Source organism: Marmota monax, unplaced genomic scaffold (assembly GCF_021218885.2).
Source record: "Marmota monax isolate L192 unplaced genomic scaffold, Marmota_monax_Labrador192_F-V1.1 WCK01_AAM20220418_F8-fsc00002, whole genome shotgun sequence".
Lineage (NCBI taxonomy): Eukaryota > Metazoa > Chordata > Mammalia > Rodentia > Sciuridae > Marmota > Marmota monax.
Window position 1 is genome coordinate 29,053,211 of NW_026693571.1, and position 12,256 is coordinate 29,065,466.

Below are 12,256 nucleotides of genomic sequence, written 5' to 3' on the forward strand. Positions count from 1 at the left end.
AGATTTCCATTATAAATCTCTTCATCATCTTGCATATTAATCATCATTTCTTGGAAATACATAACTGTGGAGTTGTGTGAAGTCAAATTTCCATGTGTAATACTAACATTGGCCAATAGATGCCCTAAGAGTTCTAAACACAAGAACTCTCAGAATTAAAATTGCGTATTTGAACATCAGCAATTTCATATGCTCTGTTTTCATAGTTCAGTTACACTTGTGAAATGGCACCATATTTTTAGATTTTAAAGACTCTTAAGATTACCAAACCCCAAATTACTTCCCCAAATTTTATTAAGGTAATAGAAGAAAGAAAAGGAAACTTTTACAGAATTGATTTTAAAAACTAAATGAAGGCACCAATGCATCTGATCCATTTAAATTATTACTTCTGATTTCATTAATGCAGCCAACACTATTGTTACTCTGCTACTAGCTGTTATATAAAATGTTTAAAATTATACTGAAATCAGAATACACATGGAGCTTAATAATAGATGTCATTTTAATTATAGGTCTCAACTTCTGGATTATTTTAAGATTAAAATTTGTTCATAAAGAATAAAGGTTACTCAAGCATATTTATTATATAATTCTAGCAAAATAGAACTATGTTTTTCAATTTCTACCTTTAGTTCATGAAAATTTACTCTCAAGTGGTTTTCTCTGTTAAGCCAATGACTAAATATTTTTTTCTGTGCTTATCTCCATGTCTAACATCCTCCTAATGAGGCTATCTAAAATTACGAAGATACATACCATATAATGATATTTTGAACCATTACTTAATTATATTTACTATAAAAATATTTCCTTAATTCATCATTTCAATTTACATTTCATTTTATAAAGCAGCATTTTTTGAAACTACACAAGCCTAAGAATTCTGTTCATGAACAAATTAATAGATGCCAGCAGTTATTGAAACTTATAGTTTACAAACTAGTATAAAAAAAGAAAATATTATTTACCAAGACAAAACAGAAACACAGAATATAACTTTAGGGGGAAACTCAGAGCAGTATCACTTGGAAGGTAGGAGAGTGTACCTGTTAAAGAGATGATTAAATGAGGAAGATGAAAAGTTTTACATGTAATCTAGAAAAGGTAATTTAAGCCTGAGTCTGCCAAATCTGTCTGTACATTTTCTTTTCTCATGATATGGTTATCTAATAAGCAGGGTTATTTTTCCCTCCAATTTAGAAGATAGACATACTTTATCATAGAAAATGTTAGGCTTATCATAAAGAAAATATTAGGCACACACACCAACCATAGTACAAACTTTTGATTACAATCTGTAGTGGTCTTTTGCATGGTCCATCACTACGTTTAATTATGAATTTGCTTTAGTCCCTTATAGTTGCTGATAATGAGCAAAGTTATTCCTTAAAGCTTAATCTACATATTTTTATCCAATGTGCTAGGTTTTATCTTTCTGATTGAACAATATTTCTTAAAGCATGTTTAATTTTTTTCTATTTAATATCACCTCAATGAAGATTAACATCAATGAATTCCTTGAACATCTATATTCATACTATGCATTTGTCCATGTGCTTGTAGAGTTTGAAAAGTCTATTTACACAATGGAAATTAAAGTTCATATGTGCATTGATCTGAGAATTTGAATGATAGAATAGAGTTATATCTAACATTTAGCATGGTATTTTTGTAGAGTACCTCAACAATTTTATGAAATGAACCATTTAATGGTGAATTCACATTTACAAATCAAAAGCTTTTTTTTAAAGTGTATGATCCTATGTGCTAAGGTAAATATTAGTGAAAAAAGAACTGTATTCCCCATGATTAAATTTAGCAGTCTGTTATATGAAATCAATGTAAATGTCTGGACTATGATAGAAAATAGATACAATTAAAAAAAAACTCAAATTGCAACACGTGTTGAGAGTTTTAAAAATCAAACTAATATAATCTCAAAAGATGTAATTATTGCAAATATTGTTTAGATCACATATGTCTAATTGTAATGAAAGTATTCTCTATATCATTAGTATTGGAGTTTTAATTCTGAAATCCTACATTTTATGTCCATATTTTGAAGAAAATGCATTTGAAAATTCTCATTAGAACATGCTACCCCTACACACACATTTGTACAAAGATATGTCTAAGGTCACAATTCTGGGTTAGCTAAGAAACTCAGACATGATATGTATCCACATTCTACCAAAAGTATTATAATATATTTAAATATTCTATGAAACAACAGATAGCTAGTAAACTGTTAAAATAGAACATTAAGATAAAATAAAATAGATAAAATGCATGAATGAAACTGAAGTATCAAGAGATAAAAGAAAGAAGGGAAAGAAGAAGTAGAAGGAAAAAAGAAGAGGAAGTAAGAATTGGAAAATCTATATTTTCAAATGTCAAATATAGAATTTATATTTAACATTGTATATTTAACATTAGGAATCTCTACAAAAAGGCTAAAAGATGAAAGCATAAATTAAATTTCATCCATTTTTTTCTTAATAAAATTAATCTTTAAATGCTCTATCTATTCTTTAAAAGCATTATATGCATATGTATTATAAGGAGAGAGCACCAGAAGTTAGATTGCAAGCAACTTGGGATTTCTAAGAATCATATTTATGCTTATGTTACAATCATTTTGCTCTCGTTAATTAGAGAAGATTTGGGGGATTCAATGCTATGAATTTTTTTCTGGATTTGCTTTATTTTGAGCCCCCCAAATTACCTAGCAAAAGTACTGCATCTTAAAAGCCAGGCTCTGTGCACATGCCTGTAATCCCAATGGCTGCGGAGGCTGAGAAAGGAGAATTGTGAATTCAAAGCCAGCCTCAGCAATGTGGAGGCACTAAAAATCTCAGTGAGACTCTGTCTGTAAATGAAATACAGGTTGAATGCCCCTGAGTTCAATTCCAGGTACTAAAATAACAACAAAAACAACAACAACAATAATAATAATTAGATATATATATATATATATATATATATATATATACTTCATCTTTGCTTTTAAAAATAAACATGTTCTTTGTTTGCAACAAACCTCATAATTGCCTCAAAAATTAAATATACATTTATTATCTTTACCATATAATTCTAATATACAAATACATAAAATAATTGTAATTTAAAAAGAAGTTTATAGAGTCTGGTAGCACTACAGAAGTCCAAAAAAATATGCACACTCAGAAAGCCACAATGCAATGAGTTTCATAATTTCTAAGTGTTACAGTCTAATATGTTTATGTAAATTATCCAAGTTAAAATCCTTATGTATATGTTGGTTTTGTAGCTTTTAAAATATTTTCCCTGAGTATATTTAATCAATATTTTAATTGGGGGCTGGGGATGTGGCTCAAGTGGTAGCATGCTTGCCTGGCATGTGTGCGGCCAGAGTTTGATCCTTAGCACCACATACAAAGATGTTGTGTCCGCTGAAAACTAAAAAAAAAATAAATAAATATTAAAATTCTCTCCCTCCCTCCCTCCCTCTCTCTCTCTCTCTTTAAAAAAAAATATTTTAGTCATCTTTGCAATGATCATTTGAAACTAAAATGCCACTATCTTTTTAGCATTACTTAAATTTTATTGTTACAACTGTTTTAAATATCTGAACAGTAATTAAATGCATGACTGCCTGTCAAATATCGTAGTATTTGACTTATATAGTAAATGACTACTTAAAGAGGCCCATTCTGACTTCTTTTCATTTCAAAGGTTGCAAGTGAAATTTACTTGGTACCTCTCTTAGCCTCCTATTTGCTCCTAGTCACCCCTCCTCTCTTCCAACCTAATTACCTTAAGATATTTTTTTCCACAGTCAGAGTAACCAGTAACTAAACACCAATTTATTTTTCTTAAGAGGAAAGATCTTAAGATTTTGAATTTTAATTGAATTTTCAATTGTAATATAGAAATTTGAGAAGTTTTTAAAATTCTAATATGGGTTCACAGAATGACAGATATATAGAGAACTGTAGAGTTAATTTGATATCATCCTCATATTCTACAAAATGATGGACGTGATGAAACAGTTAAAAAAAAATGCCCTTAGTCACATTGCCATTTAGGACAGAACAAAACCCAGATTCCCCTAGGGCAGGATACAATGAGAGCTCTCTATGCTTTATCTGCATTTATGCAAGTTTGTGCATGCTTCCACAAATAGTTTATTTCTTTAAATTTTTATTTCTTTTCCTCTCTTTCGTTCTTTTTAAAGATGGTCTGAAAGTGATCTCATTTCCCTTTCATGTTTGGAAGGTAGTTTCATGTTACAGTTTCATCCCCAAGGCTTTTGAATAATAGTATGACTGCTTTGATTGAACTCATTGCCCCAAACACCCTGATCACTGGAGAAAATGGAAAGATAGTGTCCACTAAACAAATGATAGAGATTTTGGCAGAATTTTTTTAATGAATGTGTAATATACCCTACATATCTCTACAGTATATTTTTAAGTTTTCTCTGACATTTTGGCATAATGAAAATGAACCAGATAAAAATACCATGTGTGCCATAGACTGCCTACTGAATCACTCAGTATGTGTGATGTGTGTGTGTGTGTGTGTGTGTGTAATGAGTAAGATAAAGATGCATGGCACTTGTCAATTATATATTAATATGAAATCAGTAGCTGTCAGAGGAAAATAAAGAATTGCAGATTACCCAGAATGTAAGAATTATGATCTAACATTATTAAAGTGACATTCCTAGGAATTTGTGTATTTGAGAAACAAATGGCAAGTTCTCAAATAAAACTGCAAAGAATGGGTTATGTAGGTGCAAAGCAGAAAAAAATGAAAGTTCCCTTAGAAGTAAAATTACTCCATTTTTTTCTCATTTAATAAAGATAAAGTAAGAATTTGGGGCTAAACGGCCAAAAAGTAAGTTGATTAAAGACCCTGAGTACACTAATGAGCAGGTACAGTGTGACATTATATTAGACTTCAGAAATATCATGACTCATATCAGTATGTGTGCCTTCTGATGGAAAACAATGTGTTAAATGCTGGTTTTTTTTCTTTTTTGAATAAGCAACTTTATTTTGAAAAATGCATTATCTAATTTAAGACAAATTAGACTTACATTTATATGCCCATTGCATTGTACAAGTAAGTCATGTTAGCTGTAGTTGAATTGTGTGGACGGTATGTGAATAATGACCCTTCTGGATGATTGATTGTTTCAGTTCACTAAAAGTGTTTGTTTACAAGTTTAAGCAGTCTGTGGAATCTGGCATGGCAGGCACCCTTTCTCTTGCTTGTCAAAGCTCTTAGAGCTTCACTGGGACAAGAAACATCACATATACTGAGAGAATTGCTAAAGGCTATGAAATGCTTCCAGCATATCCCATTTTTTCGTAGAACAATTGATATATTAGACATAATAAATATTGCATAACCTTCAGAATTTTGGCAGTGGAAGTTGAAGCTGGGAACTTTTTTTTTCCTCGTTATTAAAATGATTTTTTTATAACCCCGGAATCGCCAACTGTATACTGTTTGATAATATATATAAATCATAAAAATAAATAAGGACGGCTCTACGGGTTTTATAGAAGCGTATATGAAGTCTGATATGTACAAGGTAACATTCATGTTAATTTCTTTTTAAAATTCTCTTTTCAAACGGTGATAAACATTGCAAGTGTTCACGTCTTCTCCTTGGGTTCGGAAATGTTTTTTTTTCTCCACACAAGTTTCTGCAGCAGCTCCCCACAGCAGCTCCGTGAACCGAGAGCAGGAACCCAAATAAAGATCCTTTCCGCTAATCCAAGGTAGGAAGAAAAAGCAAAGTTTGACCAGGAAGATCAAAAAGGATCAGGGATTTGGAGAGGAACAGATTAAAGAATTCATACCAATTTTCAGTCTCCTCCCACCCGCCTTACCCCCTCCTCTTCCACCCTCTCCTCCACTGCCCTCTCTCTCCGTTCTGTCTTCCTGCTAGAGCTGTGCCAGCAGCGATCCTCGGAGTGCACAGAAACGGCGGTCCCAGGGAAGGCAAAGACTCAAGCGACGCGGAAAGCCTTTAGTTTCTGCTGGACAGATTGTGAATGAATCTTGAAGTCCAATGATGCCCATGCTGATTTTAAGCTTGGATTTTGTGGCCTTGATTGCCGCAGCTGACCCCAGCAGAAGCCCAGTCAAAGGGGCGGCCCCTCACCTCTCAGCGAGTTGATATGCAAAATAGTTACGTCAGAAGGTGGGGGCGGGGCTCCCCGGGCTTGAGTGGCAGCAGCTTTTGCCTGGGAGGAGGCGCGAGAATCAGCCTGGTTCAGTGACTGAGACAAACTGGAGGTGAGCGGAGCTGGTGCTGTCCACTGTGCTGTCGGTGCTGAACCTGGGACGCGACGCCAGCGGACCCGTTGCTCCAGCACCTGGAGGCAACGCCCTCTTGCACCCTCTGTGTCCTGTGGGACCTGCTTTACCAGCAGGACCCATATCAACTTGACAAAGGAGTGTATCGGACGTGGGAGAGAGTCCTCCGTTTTGCAACCAGGGCGCCCATTCAGGCGTGACTTTAGAGATTTCTATAGTTTTAGAACAAACTATTTTGGTTTTTTCCAAGCTAAGACGATCTTTTTAATCTTTTTTTTTTTTTTAAACTGTGATTCACACATCCACATCCTTTAGGAATCTTTCTGGGGGACTTTTTTATTACTTAAAATAAGGTAAGAAAAGAATATTGCTATAAATGTTTACAAGTGGGTTAGAAATGCAGATTGTTATAATATTAAAAATAAGTTATGCTTATTTTTATAGTTTACATTAGGACTTTGGAAATGATTGCAAAATATATTTAATAATGCTATTTTCATTATTATTAGGAGAGCATCCGTTGATGGTTATGTATCAAATTCTAGAGGGGAAGTTGAGAGCTTTGCTTTCTGTGAAGTTCTTATCATCATGTTATATCTTTCTTTATGAATGCAAATATTTTAGAGCAACACTCCCAGTGTGGCTCAAAGGACAGAAAACATTTAATGCAAGTTCCCCAAAATGTAAGCAAATGACATTAAATCCACTAACAATTTGTTCAATTTGAATGCACTGATATCTGTTTAATAAATATTACTTCCCGTATTTGAAGCTGGAACTGCAAAGTACAGAGCTCTCTTCAGATTTTTCTTGGAGGGGAGGAGGTAGAGATAAGAACATTTATACTACTGCTGGGTTCATTTAGATGTGTTGTTATGCAGTAGATCCAAATAAAACTTGCGAAACAGTCTGTGAAAATTCAACACCCAAGGTCATGTGTATTTTCAAGTTGGGGGCTGTTTTTTTCTGCTATTGACTAGTAAATGTCATCCCCTCCCTACCCCCTCAGGTTAGAGGTGGATGTAAATGGGAAGCTCTGATTTAATAATACAGTATTAGCTTGTATTATAGTCTCTACTGCTGTTGGTAATTGAATGGAACTGGGAAGCATGGGTTGAGAAAATGTCTTGCTATTTCAGCAATGTTTAACCTCTTGGATGCTTAACAGAGAGCTTTTCTCTACTTAAGAGATTTTTCTTTTGAAGCTATGTTGCTTTTGTCAATGGGCAGTATGTTCTGAATGTGTATGGAGAAAGAATTCAGTGTGAATAACCACTTAACAGTATTTCTCATAGTGAGAAATTATTAAATGATAGAAGTTATCTTATTCCTTGTGTTTGTTATTATAATTCATGACTTAATTTAACAGGCATAATAAACAGAATTCTGATCTTTCATTTAGGTCATTCCATGGCATTAGATTAATTGATGGCTGGAAAAACATGAGGATTGTGTGACTATACAGTCCATGGATAGAGTTCAGGTTGCAATTAGATGTCCTATATTAATAGGAATGGGTTAAATATCACTCTGTTCCATGTTTAAGTGTCTCTAAACTATGTTTTTCAGCAACTAGAGAATAGAGTAAGTTTAAATATTTTTGTATTTTAAATAGCATAAAAATTTTATTCTACTTACATAGAGTTACTAGAATGGACTCTAATTTTAGTGTTTTTTATTTTCAATAATTATCTCTTTGGGTAGATTTTTAAAATTTTATTTATAACACAGTCCTACATGACAGAGATTGCTATAAGAAATGGATAGTGTTGTAAACACTAGTGGTCAAGGGTAATTTCTAAGAAAAGGATAGTGTTGTAAACACTAGTGGTCAAGGGTAATTTTCTAAGTTGTTCCCATGTTTTACCCTAAACTAATACTCTTTGTGGGATTCATGTTGGTCATGTGATCTGTGTTTAAGTATTAATACAAATTATTAACGTTCATCAAGAGAGAATAAATAAATAAATAATAAAAGAGAGGAGGCTTATAAAGCATTCAGCTACAGAGTTCATATCAAGCAATCTCCTGTAAGTATATATAGAATCATTCCGTACTACTCTTCATTTTTAACTTTTCTTATAAAACATTATAGTGAAATAAATATTCAGAGTGTAGGATTTTGAACAGAACTATTGGTTTTTTAATTTAATTTTATTTATCTTGAATATTAATGTCATCTTAATTTTATAACTTACTTGTAAAGCAGTAACATATGTCCACATTATGTTGTTTTAAATGTACATTGTCTTCTGTTTGTACAAAGTTTTTCAAGATATATGCATAAACTGTTACCTTGAACTATCAGTATCTGAGATTTGTTCACATGAAATTTAATGCGACAATGAAACATTAAAACATCTGAATGTTTTAATTAAACCATTAACATTAAAAACAAAATATGATATTGACAACAATAATGCTATACATTGATTCAATGACATTGAAGAACTATAACATTACATACATTTTTTTTTCTGATTTTCCTACACATTTAGCTTTGTATATTTTTGCAGTAGATAAAATTTAGTTCCCATAATAAGCCAAATTACTATGTAAGAACATTATTTAGATAGAGAATAAAGTGCCAACTCTATACTATTAAATTACAAACTTTGAAACATTTATTGAAGATAGTCAAATGTAGTAATTCCTTAATTATTTCAGAAAATGACCAAATTTTGAATACATAACTTCTTAATGTAAAATAAGAATGAATATTTACTAACACAATACTGGGTAGCTTGTTGAAACATTAGTTTAGTCCAGTGACTCTATAAATGTAGCGCTGTTTGCTTCAAAATGATGAACTTTGACAAAGTGTGGTTAGAAAATTATCGATATAGTTTAATTATATGTCAAATGACATACTCAAGTTGTTTTTTGTAGTTGTTTCTCAGTTTCTTAAATAAGCACATCAATCAAACCAAAAATTTTAAACTCAAAAATGAAATTACTGAGTAGATTTATATTTTTTCCTTACAAATAAGATAAATTCTTACATATGTTTTATAAATTTAAGATAATGATAAATAAATTTAGGTTTTCTGTTTTCAAGGCTATGTTTTGCTTTATCTTTTTCTGTTTACTAACATGGCCAATGGAAAAATGCAACAAGTAATAATAAATAAAAATACTCTAAAAAGTTTATAAGATATTTTGAAGAAATTTTGAAGTGATATATATGAGATAGTGACTATAGTTTATTGAGAATTTTCTTTGAATAATGGATATTTATTATGTTTAAGTTATATTTACCAAGGAGACCCAAAGGCCTTAAATGATATATCCTATCAATCTTTAATTTCTTTGCCCAATTGCTGTAATAACTCTAGTACTTTTTGTTATTCAATATATTGTAAAGCTCAAAAGACTATTGAACTAATAGGATTGGAAAACATTTCCTGTTGTTAGCATCATTTTAACAGCCAGGTGACCAATTACCCTTTATCAAACAGACTTAATCACCTTCTGCTTCAATGCTTCCAATACCCTTTGGGTGTAGTCTACTTAAGGTGAGCTTTAAAATCCCTTGTGGAAATACCTCAGTGTTCCAATTAAATTGCTAACACACAACCAAGCAATTGGTCCCTTTGTGCTTTAAATCCCATTAGTATTGAGGAATTAATATTATTACAATGGATACACAATGTTTTGGTAAACTCAGTGTTCCAATGAGGTTTAATGTATATTTTCTAAAAGAGGAAGAATTAAATATTATCAATAGTCAATGAGAAACTGTGTGTGTGTCTATGTGTATATGCATTTTGGGTAGATTTTTACAGCTTTGGGAATGATCTAGAACATACAAGTTCAAGAAATGTTATATAAGCCATAATACAAAATAATTTTTAGTGGCAAACATGTCTTCTAATTATTGTTTTTTTTTAAATTTAGATTAGTATGCTTAATGAGATATCAGTTTGTTTGGTTTTGCATAAAAGTGCCATTGAGAAGCTATCAAACTCAGTGGCAAGGGAAGGGATTGTGGAAATGAAAATTTGCAGGAAAAAGAAAATAAAGTGTATGTGTGCACAATAAAAAGTGTAGAGTACCATGTAAATACTGAGGAAAATATGAGTTTCAATAAAGGATTTGAAGATTTTTGCCTATAAAAGAAAGACCTGTAAAAGAGATGGGGTGGTTCCTACGTATCTTCTGGTAATAATCCATACATTTCTCAGGAACAGAGCCTGGATATGTCCTACACATAAAATGTTTTTATTCCTTCTATATCAATGTTTTGATACATAGATGTAAAACACGGGAAGAAAAGCAACTTAACATTGAACTTTCTTCCTTTAAAACCAAGTAATTAATATTACTTTAATGTGGCTTTTGGTATCATATTATGTAAATCTCTAAAGCAAAGTGGTTGCTTAGTGAGTTCATTTGCATGTCAATACACAGAATATTATTCTCATTCCTAACCAGTTCACAGCACTGTTTGCAATTCTAAATCCAATGCAAAAGATTTAGAAATACTTTTTTTATTCAGTTTTATTTAAATCTATTCATCATAATTGACCATTAAAAGAAACTATCTTTAGCATTATATTTCCTTTGTGAAGTAGCAGCAAGTTACCAATTAAAATATATACATCTGAATGATGGTCCCCAAAGATAATGATGAAATGGAAATATTTATCTTTCATCATTGGACCACTTATTCAAAACTTGACCACTGAGTCACAACCCCAGCCCTCCTCCCCCATTCTCTCTCTCTTGCTTTAGAAATATGGTCTCTCTAATTTGCTTAGACTTTGCTAAATTGTTGAGACTGGCTTTGAACTCACAATCCTCCTGCCTCAGCCTCAGGAGCTGCTTGGATTACAGGCTTGCTCTATTGCACCTGGCTAGATAGTGTTTTAATGACAATAATGATTTTATTTTTTATAAGTTCCTTAAGCCATAAAAGTAAAGGTCCTTACATACTTGAAGAAACAAGTTCCTATGTGTCCTCTGTGATTATATGTCTATTTTTCTCAAATCCTCAGAAATTAACAGATTCCTTGATGTAGTCAGCCTGAGCTGCCTTGTTCAGGAATAAGGAGGATAGAGCCTTTCATATTTCTAAAGACAAGGGTCATCGAGTTGCTACCAGTGAAATATATACTACATAATACCAGAAAACCTACTCATATTTGAATATTTGATCTTTTAGTCTGGATTTGCTTGTTCATCTGTGAATAGAAAGCAGACAGAAATAGAAAACATTCTAAGTATTAATAGTATACGGAATATATTTTACTCATGTTAGGTCATTTTATTCATATTAAGACATTTAACATTTACAGAACTGTGTAAAGTTGGTATTCATTGTAGATTTAAGAAACCAGAGCTCATATCAAACATTTGTACCTCTCCATCTATGTTCACACAACTAGGATTAGGTGGACCAAAAAATCAAAACAAGCTCACCAGTCTGTACAGACCTTCTGTCTCCTTTTAAGTCAGATATTCAACTGGGTCTGCCTTATTCAAAACTATTTTTCCCCTTATGCTTCTCTCTTTGTGAATGTCTCCTATTACTTCTGCAAGACTTTTCCTCAATCATTAACTTATATTAAAGTTATCTATTGCATATATTGTTTAGTATGTATGCTTTCAAATATATGATGTCAGAGGTCTAAGGATTTTCATATTTATATATTGTTATAAGAGAGCTGCATTTTTTGATCTCATAGGCCATTCAAAATATTAGTAGCAGCCAATGTTTTTCTTTGTAACTCAAACAGAACAAGCAACAGTAGAATAGAGAGGTTAGTTCCTAAGAGTTCAAGTTTTATTTTTCCCCTAATTGAACACCACTTTCAAGAACAATAAATACATGGTTAACTTAAGCCCACTTCAAGCAATCAGTACTTGTGTTACCAACTGCCACTCAAATTGAAAACTTCAGATCAGATAGCTGCTAAAGTATTGAATAGACTGTGAA

At 32.1% G+C, this 12,256-nt stretch overlaps 1 protein-coding gene across 4 annotated transcripts in view; it reads left to right on the forward strand.

Moving 5' to 3' along the window:
• Positions 1-6,001: 6,001 nt before the first annotated feature.
• The window catches only part of Fstl5 (follistatin like 5), a 781,198-nt gene continuing 774,943 nt past the window's right edge, over positions 6,002-12,256 (forward strand). For 2 of the 4 annotated variants that reach the window (XM_058583868.1, XM_058583869.1), the window contains exon 1: positions 6,002-6,671. The gene's annotated coding sequence lies outside the window, so the exon portion shown is untranslated. The remainder of the gene's footprint in view (positions 6,672-12,256) is intronic. The other 2 variants (XM_058583870.1, XM_058583871.1) reach the window with 1 other exon arrangement.